Source organism: Chamaea fasciata, unplaced genomic scaffold (genome assembly GCF_029207755.1).
Source record: "Chamaea fasciata isolate MVZ Bird 193981 ecotype frontalis unplaced genomic scaffold, bChaFas1.0.hap1 SCAF_6, whole genome shotgun sequence".
NCBI classification, from domain to species: domain Eukaryota; kingdom Metazoa; phylum Chordata; class Aves; order Passeriformes; family Sylviidae; genus Chamaea; species Chamaea fasciata.
The window spans coordinates 45375000-45390877 of NW_027094091.1; the positions used below are offsets into that span (position 1 = coordinate 45375000).

Consider the following 15878-nt stretch of genomic DNA (forward strand, 5'->3'; position numbering starts at 1 on the left):
ACAGGAGGAGCTGCACATCTTCCCGTTTTCTCTCTCAGGGCAACATTATATTGTAATATGTTTTAGAGGAAAAAAACGTGATATTCATATTATTTTAGCAAAGTAATCCTACAAAAACAGGGTTATATAATTCCATATGTCTGAGACAGGGTGGCTAAACAAATAACCAGATCTTTACGAGCTCTTCTCCCCTGGAGATCATCTGTCCAGCAGGACAGGTGTGCAGGCTGCATGGTATTCTGCCCAGAGGAACATCTCAAAATATATTAGAGTGTGTAAATCTTCTTGGATGAATTTCAGTGGAGAAGCCATTTAAAGTACACATTTTAATGGGTTGACCTTTCTTGCCCATATGAAAGAGCAACGACTGTCTTAGGCCCCAGTTCAGCAGCTCCCCAGTTTGGTGCACATTTAGCTGCTGTTTCCTTCAACAGGACTTGGCTATACAGTCAAAAGCTTTCCTAAGTGGACAGAGATGTACTCCGACATTAGTAGTGCATATTATATGCTTTGATGCTTTAGTCCCCAGTACTGGAGCATGTTCAAGGCTAGATGCAGCTAGGTGGACACCAGACCCCTTGGCAAATTTCCCTTTAAGCACTGAACTCCTGTGAGGGCTGGAAAGTTACTGGAACTTCTGCAGTTTTTGTCTAGAAATACAACCACTCACTGCAGTATCCCCTTAAAGAGACTTGGCTTGCCATCTTCAGAGAGGAGTTTGGGGTATTATCTCATCACAACTTCATCCCCCTCGGGGTACTAGCAAGGAACAGCCCTAATCTGAAGGGCATGGAAGATCTCCTCTGCACTGGTAGTCACCTCTGTGGAAGAATTTTGGCAGTGCCCCAGTCTAGTAGAAAAGATCTCACCAGTAGTCTGCCTCTATTGTTTCTAATAACATGTAAAGAAAAAAAATGCAGAGATTCCTCTGCAAAAGAAAGGAAAAAACAGGTCTTTGAAGCAGTAACTTAGTTTCTGTTGATGTTAATTTTTTTTTAGGTTGTTTACCTTTCTAATAACTATAATTATTCTCACACTGGCATTACTGTTTTCTCTGGAATAGATGTGCTCACAGTGAAAAATCCAATTGAATCAGAGCATGTAACGAGAAAATGTAATCCATAGTTATTAAAAAAGGCAGCTTACCTTTATCTGGGTGTTAAATAGTACAAATCCATGAGAGTCAGTGAATGTTTTGAAGTAAAAACGAAGGGCATTATGAAGGCTGAAGTGGATTTGTCACTGAATTATATGTATTACCTCAGAAATGGCCTAATATATGGTTGGGGAAACTATGTATTTAGCAGTGGGAGAAGAGAAAATAAGCCCATTTGTTCACTTTGCACATTTCCAGATATCCTGGATGATGTTTTAAATATCAGACTATTTTGTGGAAAATTTTAAGAGGAAGGAAGCTTCTCCCTGAAGTGAAATCACAGTTGTTTCACTGTTTATACCTGCATGCTACTTCTGACTGTGTATCAGGAAATGTGCACCAACTTGCTTCATGTGAACTTAGGCAGCACGGTCACAGGTGCTGGCACAGAATGCCAAGTTTGTCAAGGCACTCCCTGTCTCCAGCTCTCCTGACAAGCTGATCAAATAACTTAACCATTCTCTGCTTCTCTGTCTTTAAGGAGGTAGTATGATTTACTCCTCTTTATGAAATATTTCAAGGACTACCCACCATAAGAAAGCCACAGGGATGCTTCATGATTTTTAGCACATTGAACATTTGTCATTTTGGAAAAAAACAGTTGCTGTTCTCAGAGGAATACACTTTATTTCCACAAATAAATATCTAGCATATTTCATTCCTAGGTGGAGGTACTAGAAGAGTGTGAAGCGCTTATTACAAATTCTGAAAACAAAGCAAAACAACTTCACTGGAAGATTTATTTAGAGAGGGCTCAAGTTACAGGGCTTGGATGCTTGTGATGCAGGGAGTTGCTCTGGGATAGGGTTTAGCTTGAATTCACACTTGATGGAAAAGTTAAGCTGGAGTTCAGGTAGAGTGAGGCACTGATTGTTTATTTCCCCAGTTATGAACGAAATAGGAGAAATTTACACGGAAGTCCTTTGATTTCTAGGTCCAGTTTTCAGAAATGTTTTCTTACCTGATCTTCAAGTTCAAAGTAAAAGTTCGCAAAGAAGCAAATTTGAGAAATATTCAGTCACATGGAAGGTACACAAGCATGACAAAACATGTGTTAATCCACAGTCTTCTAATGCCACACAAATGCAATGAACGGTTGCCAGAACCAACTATTGAAAAAAGCCAAAACTTTACCTAATTGCCTTCCTCACATACTGAAGGTCCTAAATTATTATCTCTCTCGATTTGTTGGTGAAGTAGTGGTAAACTTGGCAAGAGGCCTGTGAACTCTTCTTGTCACGGTTCAGAAAAAGCTCTTTGTTAGGTCTTTTTTTCCCCAGTGACCTCAAACGATGTAGCCTCACTCAAAATATTTCATGGATGTAGAGAAATATGTGTTTCATACACATATAAATATGCGTTTGGTTTTACCACATACTAAGGATTGTACTCCCTGGTGACATGAGGAAAAGCTGCTTGCTCCAAATCCCTGAGTAGCTGGGCTGACTGGCAAGGTATGAATTTACACAGACAAACATCCAAAGGAAACAGGTTGTGTATTTCAGTTGTTACCCAACCAAACATGAGAAACAGCTCTAATAACTTCCAGACTGGAGGAAATTTAGGTCTTCTAGATCATGAAAGAGTTAAAAAGCCACTGAATTTTGCCTAGGCTGGGGGAGAAGGATATGCTCAGGACTGAGTGGAAAAAGTTCTGTCTAGTGGAGGAAACTGCAATTCCCAGTTTTATATACATCATTTTATATATATATATATTTTTTTTTTTCTGTTCCTGGTAGTGATAGAGACAGAATAAAGGGACATAGAAATTTATTCACTATAAGGGCTTGCGGAATGGTTTTGCATTGACAAGAATGAATATTAATTAAAAGAGGAAAATTTGTATTGCAGCTTATATATTCTACAATTAATTTTGGTAATTTATCTAGAAAAAATGTACTCCTAGTAGTGACAGAGTTCCCCCCAAAATATTTTTACAGAGAGTTCTAATGTTTTTGATGATTTAGCGGTGAAGAAAATAACAAAACCACATCTTTTCTGTGCACCAACTTTCAAACACACTAAATGAATATTTAGATTTTCTTTAAATGATATCAGCTTTGTCAATAGATAATGGATGTCTGTAGCCTACTCTAAAGAATAACAGATACCAATATTTCTGTGGAAAAGTGTCCTTTTGATCTCTAACACAAGTACATCATTGCATCCTGTCTTCATTGTGATGGTACGGAGGGAAAAATATATACGACTCAAAATTAAGTGACAGGATCACCCCACAGAAAGGAAAGGTAATGAACACGACCATGACAGGTTGGTACTCCTTGATATTTTTAAGATCTTCTAGAGATCTCAAAAGGCAACTTGGACACATGATCTTGTTAGAACTGGCAATGCATTTGACACACCATGATAGCCCATTTATTCTCACTCTTTCAAGGGTCATTTTTAATTACTTAGTGTTTTTTAATCAGAAGGGAGAAGTGTACATGGCACATGCATCTGGAAAGGAAATAGAGTAAATAAAACTATTTCTGCAGGGAGATGACAACTGTGGTGCTGGGAGTCTCTGATTTTGAGAACAGGAAGCATGAAGAAGTGGTGTGGAGCGAATGCAATCAAAGAAATGGTTTTGTTGAAACATGATCAGCTCATGGACCATTTAGAAAAACAGGCAAACAGTGGTCAATTGTTCACAATGAATTATTCACCCCTCTCTATTGGAACACAACGATTCCAGAATGCAAAATTAGGAATTAATCGGGATGCAATCTCTCACTCCTCCTGTTCGGCATTGCCATTGACCTTATTGTTAGAGAAGATGTAGATGGATACTACACAGAAATGTCAAAGCTTAAGCAGTATGCCAAAATATTTAGATTTTAGCTGGCAACATACCTCCTATAAGTAATAATCATCAGCAAAACGATGACCAAGAATCTCTGTGATATTTAAAGAAAGATGGAGTGTATCATTAATGATAAAGAAAACAAATTCAACAAAGTTAGCAATCCCTTTTCCAAGTATTTTGTAGAGGTATCGATCCACTGGAGATAAGTAAACCAACTTACATTCTTATTAGTGGAAAAATCTGAGAGAATAACTAGAAAATTATGTAATGAATCTGCAAGGTGAAAATCATTAGAGAGTGTGACAACTATCTAAGATCAAAAATTATCTGGGAAAAAAGTAGAATTTTCTCATATAAAAATAAAAACAAAGGATCTACCACAACAGCCCTTGGCTGGCTAAACAGACTCTTCCCTGCGCAGGATGCCCAACAGGGAATCCAGTGGGACTTGACAATGCACAAGGTGTGCAGAGTGCAGGCACAGGACACACAGACTGGCAGAGCATTTTTCATGCCCCAAGCTATGCTGGGTTGTCCCAGAAGTATCCAGCACCATCCACTCAACACTATTCCTTCATGTAACTGTGGTAGACACTACACCAGCTATACAAGGTGACACTTTCCAAGTATGACAACCTCTTCTGCCTAGACTGTATTCTGGGCAGTCTTTCTGCCTCTTCTGTATTCTAAAGCCTGTGCCTATTATTTTGAAGGCCTTTAGCATTTATTATTTTGAAGGCCTTTAGCGTTTATTATTTTAGAGGCCTAAAGTGCTTATTATTTTAAAATATCAGTTTTTCAAGAAGCTGCAAAATGCCTGAATTTGGATTTTTAGGAATAAAAAGTACTCAATACTTTAATTATTTCATAAGAAACATTACAAATAATTTCCAGAAAGCATTTCCGTATTTGCAGCCTCATCTTCACAGGTGACATAGATTCCTATTCATATTTTGACTTACTCCAAGAAAAATAAACCCATTTCCATTTGTATACTTACTGAGTATTCTTTAGAGGAGTAAGGCTTGCCTGCATAAATCCTGATTAGCTGAAAATTTTGGTGTTTTTTTAAGACAGGAATGTCACTGATATTTTAGCCAAGTAAAGTTTCTCACTTGAGCGGGATCTACAAGCACACATTTGAAGTAATCCAGACTTAATGTCAAGATGACCTCTGATACTTGGGCTCTGAAGTAAAGAAATGCTTTTAATTCTGGTCCTCAAAAATGAACTAGTAACTTGTAAGCCAATTTGTTTCTTTTCTGATTTCCAAGTACTCAAAAGCTCTTTCAGAAGGTGTTGCACAAAAGAAACGCGTAAAGAAAGACACTCCAAATAAACATGTGAGATCTTAATATATAAACATATTTGTGCAAACAGGAAATAGTGACCCAGAAGGTATAAAACAGTCAGTCTTCCAGACTCCACTATGACACATCTTGCCCAAATCTCACTTTCCCTAAATTGTACTCTCATATCAAGCCAGCTCTGAGAGAAGAAAGGGGCAAAGTTGCTCACCTCTGCTAATCTTCTCATGGCTGGGCTGTTCTGCCAGATTCTGTTTGCATAAGTGGCTTCAGCTACTGATTCAGCAGAGGGCTTGATCTGTTGTGAGAGTATAGTTATATACTCCCAGTTACTCCTGGATTTGGAAAGCAAATAAGCTTTACTCTTTTCTGCTGTCTGCTTGCCCATGTGTCTTTGTGGAGGCAGGTTTTCTGCTTTACAATCAGTCTCCTGCTGGGTTCCATAATTGAGCTTCCAGATAAAATTATCTAGAGTGAATAATAGCTTGGAAAGCATTCTTAAGACCACTTTTTCCTTTTCACCTTCTGTGATCAGGGCAAATTTCCTGACATTAGCTTAGATGTTCAACTGGCATATATATAGCATGCATGAGCAGCAATTATCATTACTCATTATCACTTATAATACCTTAATTATAACCAGGAGTTTAATTTCTAATTTGAGGGTGTGATAGGTAAAAAATATGCTAGTTAGAACTAGTTTTTTCCTTTCTCTCCAATAGATGAAAAAGGATTTAATGTAATTGAATACTTATCATACACAATGACCAGCATCTATTCACAGCAACTTAGGTGCTGAACCCAAGAGCACCATTTTTTTCTCTCTGTGTTTGAGCATTCTACAGTTGCTTAAATATAAAAAGTTAACACTCAATCACTCAGCAATTCTAAGAGTATTTTTGTATTATATATTCCAAGTAAAGTCATATTGTGGTCTTAAACCAGTAAATAAATTTGTAAGTCAACATAATTTTTTTTTCAATAGTCTTCTCCTAGTAAACTCCTTTTACGTATCTGCTATAGCTCATAACAAAAGTAAGTAAAGACTAGTAGGAAAATATGCAATGCAACATTGGAAAAAATATCCCAAACCAAAAGGTAAAATTTTCAACCAGGGGAATTTGCTATGCTTATACTACTCGATGCAAAAAGGGAAGAATAAATTCAAATGCATGAAGACATCTAATTGGATTACTTTCATTGCAATTTAATGATCAATTAACAGTTTAAGAAACTTGTATTAGCTATTGACCTTGATCTTCTGTCTGTGCATGCTACTAAGGAAGTCAGAAAACAAACCTCATAACACTGCAGTTATCAATTTTATGACAGAGGTGTAATGCATTCTTTCTATCTGTAAGGTGTGAACCTGTTCCATGTAAGATTTTCCATGTAAGCATATCTGCTGTGGAGACATCTATTAAAGGACTCATAGGCAGTAAATTAAACCTGACTTCAAAGACAAGCCATCCTCAGACAAATTAGGCTTCAGATATAGAAAAGGGCAGGAGCACTCATTAATCTGTTGAAGGCCACCTTCTGAAATTTACTGTTGTTTCTAAGTTCAATGATCATTTCAAGATTAATCATTCATAATTTTACAATTTGTCTTTGTAAATGATGCACTATTTGGTGGTAAAATATTGCATATCAGAATCAGTTCTCTTTTATTCTAGTCATACTAGCAAGTCAATTGCTTTAATTCAAAATATATACAGCATTACTCTGAAGTCCTGAGGTTTAGCAGCTAACCTGAACAAAGTATTTTTCACACTGAGGTCCACAAAGTTGAGTTTCCTGTGAGATGTTGATTGTTTTAAATTAATTACTTTATAAATTTACTAGTACTGCTTTTCCTGTCATTTGCACCATAGAGTGCTATAAAGGGGGAAAGAGCACAGTGATTCTGATTGTATGCTAATCCTTGGCAGAGGATGTAGTACTGGCATAATATTTTGAAAGGTGTCTTTGTCCAACCTTCAAAATTCTGTTTCATGCTGAAGAAAATACAAATGATAGAGTTGTGTTAAAGATGAAGCTTTAGGTTAATGGCTGAGATAAATTACCATCTTATGTTAAACCATAATTTTCCCCCAAACAGTTGAATAAAACAGAGCAATACCCATCTGCAAAAACTTCTTGAAAAAAAATTACTGTATTTCAGCTTCAAACCTTTCAAAGGATTTTCTCCTCCTTTTTTTTTCTAAATGTAGGCCAGTTTCTAAAACAAAGCCTTGCTTTTACAGGACATATAAATCTAAAGATTTCATAAAAATATAACCCTGGAGAAAACTGAGAGACAAATTGTTTATGTACAATGCAAAAAAAGAAGACATTTGGCAAGAAATCCAGATCCCCCTACAAGCCTGGGAAGGATCATCTGGGAAGGAGTACTGAAATGTCAGGCACACCTCCACTCAAGGCATGTGAGTTGGGTCTTATGAAATGGTTACTCACCCATGAATGCCTAAGGTGGGATCTGGAATCATGATCACCTTCACTTCCCAGGCTGGTAAATGCCTGGGGAAAGCTCAGTTATGTCAGCTGATGGGGAAAGGTGCTATGGGGAAACCCATCACAGAAACAGAAAAGGTGAGAAACAGCATTTTAAGGTGGTCTTCCTCACATCTGTCGGTGTAAAATGGGTCAGGTGTATGATGGGATTTTGTGATCTTTGGAAGAGGTTTTTAGTCTTTATAAATATAACTTTGCATATATTAAATATTCAAATATAAATAATACATAATATAATACTTATATTTGAGAATTCTGTTGTTCAGCAGGTTATAAGTTTTGTACACATTTTGCAAAGCTTTGCTATTTTAGAATTTATTTCTAAATTAAGGGACTTGCACTGCCTGTTGGTAGCTTGGGCAAAAGGACTGAACTGAAAGCAGCAATAAACAGACCTCCACTGCTGAATATTTTATTTTATAGGGGATGTTATTTACAGAAGCACAGCACTGCTTGCTGATCCATCGAGTGAAAAATAGAAGGATAGCTAAGTCTCCCTCAATTTTAGGATTTCACAGTGTTCAGTGGTGGAACAGCAGAATGATGCTGATTTGGGCTGTAGAGCATGTTGCCTCCATTCTTCTTCCCCCCAGTGTTTATATTAGAAAAACAAAGCTACAAGCTTGAGGCAGTACCAACACTGGCATATTTGTTTAGTTGATCCAAAGATGACAATACAATATTAAAAAAACTCTACCTCAGCCTATCATATTTAAAACAAAAGGGACTGCAACTTTCATTTGCTCTCCTAAGTTATGTCAGTGAAAATACAAACAGCCTTAAAAAACCTCCTGTGAATTAAATACTTAGCACATGAATAAGTGTTTTTGTAACCTTGGCTTAATTGAGTTTGTTATTTAAACAGCTACATAAAAAACCCCAAACTTCGACACTTTTTAATAGACAATTTAATTAAAATATCAGCAAACTCCACATACCTAACTGCCCATGCAAAATTTATTGAAATCTTTGATTTAAGCTCTATTGCTAACAACCTGAATCTTTTCATTTCTCCTTCCTTAAAATCTGAGTTGTATTAAGCTTATCATGAAAGACAGAGAGACAGAAGGACAACATAAAAAAATGTCACTTCCCAGGCTCGTGAGTGTGTGTGTGGGTACTTTTGCTTGTCTTTGCTCAGCCAAGTATTTTCCATACAGCTTTTAAGTCATAAGTAAAAGCTGGGTAGCTAGAATTAATAGAAAAATGAGAAAAAAGATACATAGGGTACACTACTGATGAAGATGGGAAAGAAAATGCTGTCTCCCAGTGCCATTTTCACTGGAAACCCTGGGTTCCCCCTCATTCCCATGTATCTGGTAATTTTTTCTAAAACTAAACATTTTAGGTAAATTACAACAGTACTCACAGTAGGTGATATACTTCTGGTATATCCCAAAGACCTTGATGGCCTACGAAGCTCTTCCTTTCCAATTCCATTTGGTATTTTTAATGTGTTGTATTTATTGCCAAAAAAAACCCCAAACCACTCCAGAGATCAGCAGCTCTACAAAACTTGCCATACATCTGTTGGATTTTTGTTTATGTATTGAAATGTAATTGGGCAACTGGAGAAAAGTGGATTTGTGAGGTGTTATTTTCCTAAAGATTACATTTAATATTGTTGGTGTACCCTCCATAATTTAGTTGATTAATAATATTTGATCTAAACCCAAATTATGACTTCCCACATATATGACATAACTAATGAACTGTGAAAGGAAAGCTGTTCAGATGGTCACCAATAACCAATGCTTAGTTAATCCTTTAAATAAACTGGAGCTCACAATGTGTCCCTTTGAAGTCATAAATAATGTATATTTTTCTTTTGACTTTTAATAAGCCAGTGGAGTTCATCTCACAGTCTCCAAACACATATATTTTATTATGGGCCTCTGCAGTTTACTTTAATTAGTGTGTCTGAGTGCTTTGGGAGACTTAGCCCTACTGAAAACAAACAGAGTCTTACCATCTATAAAACATTAGCTCCCTTTGGTTTATCCTGATACAGCCGAGGCTCAGTGAGAAACACATGGTGTAAGTAAACACTCATAATTGCATTAGAATTCCCGGGTGTATTGGTAATTCAAACCCTGTTTCATGATATTGTTAGAGCAGTTAGAGCAGGTTTACCAATCTCCTTGCCTTCTGGGATTTCATGAAATTCCATTTGGAGAGAATTTTAAGTGACAAATCTAATAGAAACAGCAACAGACAAAATAAGCCACAGAGACTCTGAAAAGGAAGCACACAGCTAAAAAAACCCCTTGATGTAAGTCTGTTTTGTCATGTCTCTGAAATTTCTCATTCCTCTAAGCTCCTTGTTGATGTGTTAATTTTTGTGTAGGATGGGTATGCATGTGTTTTCTTCCACTGCTCCCTGCAAAACTTTTGGTTCAGTCTGGCAATCAGCCTGATATTCTGGTCTCTCAGCTAATTCTCCCCAAAATGATGCAGCCTGTTCCAAAATGAAACATATAAACCAAAATAAATACTATGGCTTTAGTACTACATTGAGTAATAAAAGTTACAGATTTTTAAAAAAGGAAGAAATCATTGTTGAAGGCTTTCCATTGTAAGGAAGATTTAAGTAATTAAAAATCCTTCAGTGCCTATAATTTGCAATTCCTTTCTCCACAGTAAACAAGGCATCCCCATGAAAGAGATTGAATGAAAATAGGAGCAAGGCTGTTTTGAATATAGAAAAAAATCAGAGCTATTAGACTTAAACAAAACATTATTCAAGCTAATGCTGGTAACAAAATTATACCCTACTTAGGCCCTTACCTCAAGCCCTACACGTACTATTTCTGTATCTTCCGCAGTTTTAATGCAATAATTTTAAAGAATGAATGTTCAATTCCTTCATGTTCCTTTCATAATATTGATGTAAACATAGTGTGACTGCTTAAACAGCAGAACTATGAATTCAGCATAAAATGCATTGCATGGAGTTTTACTGATTGCCTGAAAAAAATATTTTAAAGGTATAGCATTCCAATATTTCTACAACAAAGTTTTCATAGTACAAAAGGTCTCCTCTAAATGAAGATTTTTTCAGTAACTGATTTATGACACTAGCTATGGAAGAGAAGAAACTTCGATATTTAAGAAAAAAGAAAAAATTATCACCTAATTTTCAAAAACAATGCAATGTTAGAAATATCTATCTTCCTATAAAGTATTCAACCTTGGCAGGGTCAAAATGCAATATCTACCACAAACAAGTACTACCTGTCATTTTTTTTTTTGTAGACTTACTCAAGAAATACAGAAATACTTATTTTATTAAAGTGATAAACTGTTCTGACAAATAAAAGGAAAAGACATTTTGTTCAGCTGCCTGACCCTTGGGATCCCCTTGAATCATTTGTACTTTTCTGCTTGTACAAACCTGTCCATATTTTTCCTGACACTTAGTTTCACATTGGTTTTGTTCCTTATTGTTTGTTCCTTTGGTTTGCACCTTCTGTTTCTGCTCCTACGCAACACACCTCTTAAACCTGTTAAGGCATTTCAAAATCTAATAGTATTCCTTAGAGGATGTTTATAAATCCATGCCACTGTTTTATTTTATATGATCAGTGCAAACGGAACACTGCTAATAAACCCCAAGCTACATGCACTGAAGGCCTGAATGCAGCGATTGCTGAAGGTGAATGGCTGGAACTGGGCTTCCTGCAGTGTCCCAGCAGGAGGATGAGCTGGGACTCTGTGATTATCTGCAAAGCGCATCGAGGAGCTGTGCCAGGCCAGCCTTGTTGGCTCCCAGGCTGCCACAGAGCCATGACTTGCCCTCCTGCACTGTAGAGCCACAGAACTGTTTCAGAGGTTTCAAGCTGAAGGCATGGATGAGAGTTCACTGCCCATTTTCCCCTGAGAAATGCTGAGCCACTTGCTAGCTGAAGCCTACATGTGCAGAGCACAAGTTTGGAAGATTTACACTGGTAGTTTAATGGTGACATTTTGCTCACCCCGGTACTCTGTCAATAGGGAAACACGTGCAAGTGGGTCTTTCAGCCCTGTTTCTGTGTCTGGAAAATCAGAGTTGAAAATCATCAGGAAACTTGTCTAAACAACAATCTTTGCTGTGGAGAATTGGGCTGTCTGGCGGGCTGTCTGGCCCAAAACCAATACCAGTTTGGCATATGTATTGAACTAAGTGACTATGGCTGGATGAATCCAGCTTGTTCTTAAACAGCAATTAAACTTACATAAATACACAACCTCTGATGCTGAGACTCTAGCAAAGCTACAATACTAATAAAGTTTGTTGAAGCTATAATTCCAAACCCCTCTGCATGGAATATTTCTTCCTCATTATATTAATCTACAGAAGTTATGTTGAAATTAAAAACAGGACAAACCAAATCCTATTTTTTCAAAACACATCATATTTATAATATTAAATAATTGAAACTATAAGTAAATATATACAGTGTCGATAAAATCGAATTATCAGGCAGAGCATAATTAGGGTTTATTTAAACTCTGACTGACTCCATTCATCTGTTATTCCAGTGGATATATAAAGATAAATTATTTCCTTGGAAATTGAGACACAATCTTTTTTTTAAAGATATTTTTCTTATCAGGTTTTCATTAGACAAGGCAGCCTGCTTTATATGTTTGTACAATTTAAGTAGGCTCTTGGTCTGTTTGTTAATACATCATGTTTATTTAAAACTCCTGAAGGAAGTTATTAATCTGTCAAAACTTTAAAGATTTGAAGTTGATAAATAAATGAACATTGCTAAATAATTCTTTGTATTGTCTACGAAACCACAAAACAGGTCTTACTGTTCTTCTCTAGAAGGTGAAGCCTGGATTGCTTTGAAATTGCTAAATATTTGCCTATGCTACACAGCTGCCAAAGCCTGCACTGGCTGATAAGTACACCCACAGAAAGGCAAGGTGCCTCTCTGACCAGGAAGGTTGGTCAGGAATCAAAAATATGCTTTAATCCAACTTTCAATTTCATATCACAAGAGGTGCTATGGAATGATTGCCATTTGCAAGAGAAAAAGACAAGCACAATCCAAAGCTGAATCTCTAATCCCCTTGCCTATGGCTTGGAATGAGAGTCAAAAGAAATACTGCCTTAACAGGTACATTTAACCTGAGGGGAAGCACACTCCCGACCACCTAGCTGGTGAGATGAAGAGATAATAAGATTTTGGGTGTATCAATGGCCAGCAAATTGTGTGCTGGCTTCTGACAGAAGAGGCTGGAATGAGTGGGTGGCAAACATGGGCTCTATTTATTGACAGTGCTTGTTCCAGCTTGGTGGCAAATTCAAGAGTGTTATGTTTCAGCCCCTGTCTCCACAGCCAAGCCACCTTCTGGGCCATGAGAAGATCTGAGTGTAACTGACATCGGTCTAAAGAGATATTTGAAAGTGATCAAAGGCCTACATGAGCTGCCAAACACTAACTGGACTAACTAATATTAAGAGTGGAAAACAGCTACAGCAACAACACTAATAATTTTATGCTGTGAAGACTGAATCTAGTTAATTTATATATTGATAAATCTGAAACTATTTAATATATCTATTTAATACTTGGGAAGAGCAGGCTTTAAAATATTTTCTCCAATTCACTAAGGAATTCCTCTCTCCCTGCAAACATTTTGCTGACCAGCAGTAATGCAGACATGATAGGTGAAAGATTTTATTTCCTTTTAGAACAAATATTTTTTTTAGTCTGGTCGAGCTACAAGAGAAAACTCCAAATGTTTCTATTTTTCTAGATTAACACACAGACTATACATTTCAGTTTAACAGGGCTCAATTTTAAGTTTCTCATGTAACCTCCAGTAGAAACAGAGTGAGAGTAAATTTTATAAGCAGACACTGGTGCAGTTTTCAGAATACTTTCTCATGGAAGAAACTGTGAGCATTATCAGGTTTTCTAGACATTACACTATGGCTCCCTTATGAGTAGACATGGTTACTATCAAGTCAGAAATAGGAAATTTTAAGAAATTCTGTCAGATGGAGGTGGTATTTCAAGTTGAGCTTCCTCAAGTTTTTCTTGCAATATCTATATTTTTAGCGCACTATTTCAACATGAGGGAATCTCAGTTTTCACTTTAAAATGCAAGCTACTACACTGTGACTTAGAACAAAAGTTAAAAAAATTTAAACCAGAAAAGTTCCTGAATTACCTTGGTCACTCCTTACAGAAATCCTATAACTACCTGGATGCACACAATTCAGGTACAAAATGTAGGTAGTATTATACTGCTTTTGTAAAATACACTTTTTTTTATATGATAGATTTTTTTCTTTCCTTTCCCAAAGTATCTGTAAATAGACTGCCAGTTTTTAAAGCTTCCTTATTCAATGATGATTACCAATGTAATCCGTACAACAGAAACCTCATGTTGTAATAAATGAACAACCACCTTTACTAAACAGGCCTGTACTTGATGAGTTGTGGTTGCTCTCACTTCGGAAGTCAATATTCACACACCACACCACATACACACATCCCCAGTTTGATAGCCATAACCCTGACACAGAAACTGTGTAAATTGTTTAACAGCCCAGAAAGAGGCAGAAAGCACCTCAGGCAGCAAGAGAGAATTCATTCTTATACTTTCTCTCGAAGCATTTCTCCCTTTTTGTGTGGTACTGACCTTGGCCTTTACACCTGCTCTGTGAGATTTACTGACTTACTGAGGAGTTATAGTAACAGTTTCTCTCCAGGATTCCCAAGAAATAACAGTTAAATCCCAGTATTAAAATATTTTCTTTATTCTTAATTCTAGGCAATCATGTGTATGTGAACTCAGAAGTGGAGTCATTTCAGAATAAGAGCGTTCTTCACTAAAACTCTGTTGTGGAATTAGTCACAGTAAGACTGAGGAATGTGATGTCAAACTCAGCTTAGACTGTGAATTTAATGGGTTAGAAAGAACTCTTATTTGATCTCAAAGCCACATTTAGCCATTGTATAAATAAATAATGCGGGACTACAGGGTCAAAGGAATACGGTCTCTGCACATAATGCAAAACTCGAAGCTCAGTCAATTCAGTTGTGGTTCATCTGTGCTTGGCAGTGTCTAAACCCCAAAATTACAGAAGTGCAGTTCACAGAGTCTTTAAATCCCTTCGAAATCAAGATGACAGTAAAATATTGCCCGTTTTCTAATGATGCACGTTATGCAGGTTACATTTTGGTAGTACCCTATTAAAACAAATACAAAGAAATGAATGAAAGCAGAAGCCATTCTCTTTCACTCCATCTGATAATAGATGACTGTTCATATCATGCTTCCCAGTTTAAGGAAAACATCTGTTTAAACTAATGCCTCCCATGCATTACTCCCATTTCAAACTACCTTAAGATTTTTTTGATTTCAGTCATATTGCATTGACATGTCTGTAAACAGGCATTTTCCTGAATGTTCACTGCTGTAATTTACTGTACGTTCATACTTACACATAAACCCTTTCTTTGCACTTCCTGTCTGAAATGGAGGTTTCCTCTCAATTATATCTACATACATCTCCTGTTACTTAAACATGCAAAGAACCATAACTCTATTAAACTGACAAACTAAATTTATCCTGTGCTTATTGAATTGGTTTATTAGACATAACCATAACACATTCCTAGATAAGAAGGGGCACTGCTTTGGCCTGGTTAAAGGAGTGGTATATTTCAGCTATTTTATCCTGACAATGCTTTCAGGCCAGAGTAACATGACAGTTCTTTCTAAATGAAGGTTTCCAAATGGTATGCAGGGAGCACATAAGTCCTTTCCCAAGTCAAGATTTTATTGATTTAGACAACAGACATTGGAAGATATGCTTCAGTCTATATTCTGAAACTTACAAAAAGGGCTTTGGCTTTATCAACAGCAAATGTAAATTAATAGCGTACTCTATGATTCTGGACAAATAACAGCACAATTAAAATCCATAGGAATTTTATCATTCATTTCCCTGAGACTGGAATGTGAATTTCTCTTGCAAAATGAAAACATTCCCCAATAATATCAGGTTCATATCAGGCAGAGGGTCTTGCAGTAATTTACAAACATGAATATAACCTCTTAACTTTCACCTGGGACAATTTTTCAC

The 15878-nt window shown here is 36.7% G+C and overlaps 1 protein-coding gene across 3 annotated transcripts in view; it reads right to left on the minus strand.

Annotated features, from left to right (window-relative positions):
* The window catches only part of FAM241A (family with sequence similarity 241 member A), a 275269-nt gene that overhangs the window by 82731 nt on the left and 176660 nt on the right, over positions 1-15878 (minus strand). The gene's annotated exons all lie outside the window — the stretch shown is intronic.